The sequence below is a fragment of the Taurulus bubalis genome, assembly GCF_910589615.1.
Source record: "Taurulus bubalis genome assembly, chromosome: 9".
NCBI lineage: Eukaryota > Metazoa > Chordata > Actinopteri > Perciformes > Cottidae > Taurulus > Taurulus bubalis.
In genome coordinates this window covers 6,875,262-6,879,108 of record NC_136597.1, presented here as the reverse complement: position 1 = coordinate 6,879,108, position 3,847 = coordinate 6,875,262, and positions in this window count along the sequence as shown.

The window sequence follows — 3,847 nt, the reverse complement described above, 5'->3', positions numbered from 1 at the left end:
CAGTCCTTTGAAGAGCTGTCATCAAGCTTACACCTGTAAGGGCGTAGCACATCTGCACAGTGCACATCTGGTTTGGAGTATCTAAACATATTTTATCCCGTGTAGCTTAGATTTGAGTAATATTATTAAAAGATTATTTTGTAACAATGTAAAGCCAGATACCCCCTGATCTCGTGGGATGGATAAATACACTCTGCAGTGACAATGAGCTAAAACCCAGAGTGATTTCTAAACACATGCACAAATATGCTTCTATGGTGACGTTATGAATGTTATACTCTAGATGGCGACGTACACCTGCTCTTGCACTGACATACACCACTAGGACAGAATTTCAATAGTACACATCGTAGAAATATAAAAGTTTGTACTTCAAAGTCCTCAGCCTGTCATGTTTGTTTCTTGCTCTTACATTGACAGAGAGGATCACCTATTGTTCAAAGACCCACTCTACTTCACTCGGCTTACTTATATTATAATATTGTATACATGAAAATGCATATTGTTTATGATATATTTAAGTCAGCAATCATGTTTTACCTGCTGTATGTGCTAAACACACACATAAGCAGGTTATTCCTTGCATTTTCATGAGGCTGTTTATTTAAGCACATCACTTATATAATCTAATAATTACATTATTTGTAAACAATTTCCTCACCGGTTTATTTTTTATATATGAGAAATATGTAATTTATTTTACCGTGGCACATCTGACTCAAAATAGTACTTTTTTTTCATTTTGCTTATTTGATTTAAGCAGCAGTTGTATTGTTTGTGTGATAAGAAAAACACTGACACTCCAAGATGATCATTCTGCGTTGTTTATGTTTATTACACCCGGGCCGTCTGCTTTGTGGTAAACTGCACACTCGCTTGGTTGCAAAATATGCATATAGTTTAAGTGAAGCCAAGTCTCTACTCTAGCCACCATTTGGTTCACCAGTATTTATTCTAGGTGTCTCCGTCTTTACAGGACAGCAATCTGAGTTACAAGCTTCCAAATCCACTGAATACAAAAGTTAAGCTTCATTAAAAATATGCATGAATGACTTACAATAATATATCCTTTTATTTTGCCTATTTTGTTTTATTCCCAAAGAACAGTCTAGTCTTGCTATTTAAATTTGACTGACGGGATCTTATCATTTATCATTGTAAACCTTAGTTATATCTGTATCAAACTCCGGATCTATGCTTCACAGCTCTTTTAAAAATATATTGTAGGGAATTATTCGTTATAGAGTTTACATTTGAACAATTTTCCAGTGTTTTTCGGCGTGAAGGCGATTAATAAATTATTTGAAAACTGCTTTAAAAATAAAGTTTTATTGATATCATTGCCACAAAAAGTGAGAGTCAAAGACAAACAAAAACACACAAAATATATGTGTCTGATATTCTCTCCTTGTGGGTTCCTCCTCCTCTTATCCAGCTGTGGGCGCACTGCTGCGAGGAGCCCATCAACTCAGGAAGTAATGGACAACTGTCTCCACCTCATTACACCAGCCTACACACACAATAACACACGCACACAAACATAAACCCTCTTTCTCACTCAGATTGGACAGTGTGTGTGAGAGAGAATTGTGGGTAGAACAACAGCAGCATACTGTTGGTGTTCAAGTATCTCAAATTCATATCTTAAGTGTCTCACTGAAGTATTTCTCTTGCCTATTAGGAATGTTGTCAATCTTTGAATGTTTTAAGGGAACATCCAATATATGCGTATATGCTTTACATCACTGTCATTGTTCTTGGCATGTTCTACTATAACTTTTACTTGTCCCTTCAAGCAAAATTTAACTTGTTTACTTTGGAACTAAATGATGTCACACAAATAAATCACATTGTATTACTTTTAATGTTGTCTCAGTTTAGCACTGGGACAAATTACTTTGCTATCTGTTCTCCCAATTCTCCTATTTTTTTTAAATTCCCATACCTTAAAAGTGCAGTTTATGAAAACAAAATGCTACTGATGTCCAGCTGTAAACATACTTCATAAAATGGAAACCATCAACGGGTACATTAAACAATGGAGAAAATGCAGGAATTGAAAAAAATAGTATGTAAATAAATCAAAGCTACAACGACAAATTAGAGGATTTTTATTTGATTCTTAATTAACTTAATTAAATATTTACTAAAAAGATTCACTAATGAATTAAGCTCAATGAACAAGGATAGAAATGAAGCATTTTGGAAACAAAAATCTCTGCCCACACACATATGTTGTTCTCCCCCCTCCCATCCTCTCCTCCTAACTGTTCCTCCTGTTTTCCCACCTCCATCTGTCATTTAAGCAGAGTGCAAACACATGATTAAAAACACAAAATTACACAAATTCCTCCTCCATCCATTTATGTACAGTCCAGCTACACCTCCAGACTTCCTTGTCTCATCTGTCTTCTATCTCCTTTTACCTGCCCCCCCCAACCCCCCAACCCCCAACCCCAAAAAACACACCCCTCCTCCCCTTTTTCTGTTCCCCACTGGGAAACCCTGTATCAATCAGAATCTATCACTCCAACTATTCCCGTTGCCATTGTGTCAGAATTCACAGGAACTTCATCAAATTGGGAAACTGTTTCATTGTTACACAGAACGCTCACCACATGTGTGTGAGTCTGCGAGAGAGAGAGAGAGAGAGAGAGAGAGAGAGTGTGTGTGTGTGTGTGTGTGTGTGTGTGTGTGTGTGTGTGTGTGTGTGTGTGTGTGTGTTGAGGCCGTGAGGTGACATTTATGGAATGCACACACACTTCCTCACCACCCGGCATCACGTGAAGGCTTCCACACACACAACAACCAGCATATTCTCTCCTATCTCCACCATCACACACACACACACACACACACACACACACACACACACACATATATACACACATTAGGGTGTTAATTGTTGTGCTAACACCTTCCAATAACAAGGCTCTAATTATCAACATGTTTGGCTGTTGGAGTGTGTATCTGGCACTCGGGTACAGATCATGGGGTGAGCGTGTTTGTGTGTGTGCCAGCGTGAGGTGTGGCACCAGGGGAAGAAGGTTTGATGATTTTGAAATATGCTGCCGTGCGTGTGTGTGTGTGTGCGTGTGCGTGTGCGTGTGCGCTCTCATATACGGGGTGATGATGTCTCAGTCTCAACCCACATTTGCATAATGACAAGGGGGTCTTTTGTCCTTTGGTTAATTGCAAATGATCTATTTGAGAAATGACACCATTGTGTTGAATCTATTGCGTTACAGAAGAAACCATCACGTAATTTGATGTGTTTTACAAGCAGCACAAGAAATCCACTTCAGTCCTCGTGGCCTCCATTCTGCTGGTTTTAAAGAAATGTGCGAACATTCAAGGCGAGAAGAGGTTCAGAAAGATACACAAAGACCACTCCGTAGAGTGCATTAGGAGATCTTTGTGAAATATGTTTTATTAGAGGAGGAATATTTGACATTGGGACTTACAGTTAAAGGATAATTTTTGATTTTCTTTCAAGTCTATCTTAAGGAGTCATTGACCTTGACTCAACACCTTTGCAGAGTGATGACAGTGGAAGGGCCTTAAATGGATTAAATCCAAAGTAACAGAAGAGGAGTCACACAAAATAACCTAATAAAAATGAACCTATGAATGATGTTCATAAAAATGAGCACAACCCTGAAATAGTGCAATAAGAGAATGTAATGTATACTAAAAAATCGTATTCAAACTAATAAATTAATTAATATCAGATAGTCATATTGATTCATTTTGTCTTTCTGAAACCTGCTGAGTCATGAAGAATATGTCAGTCTGAATGAATCCATTTCCCCCGGTCATGTCAATACTCACATCCCTCGAGTCACTG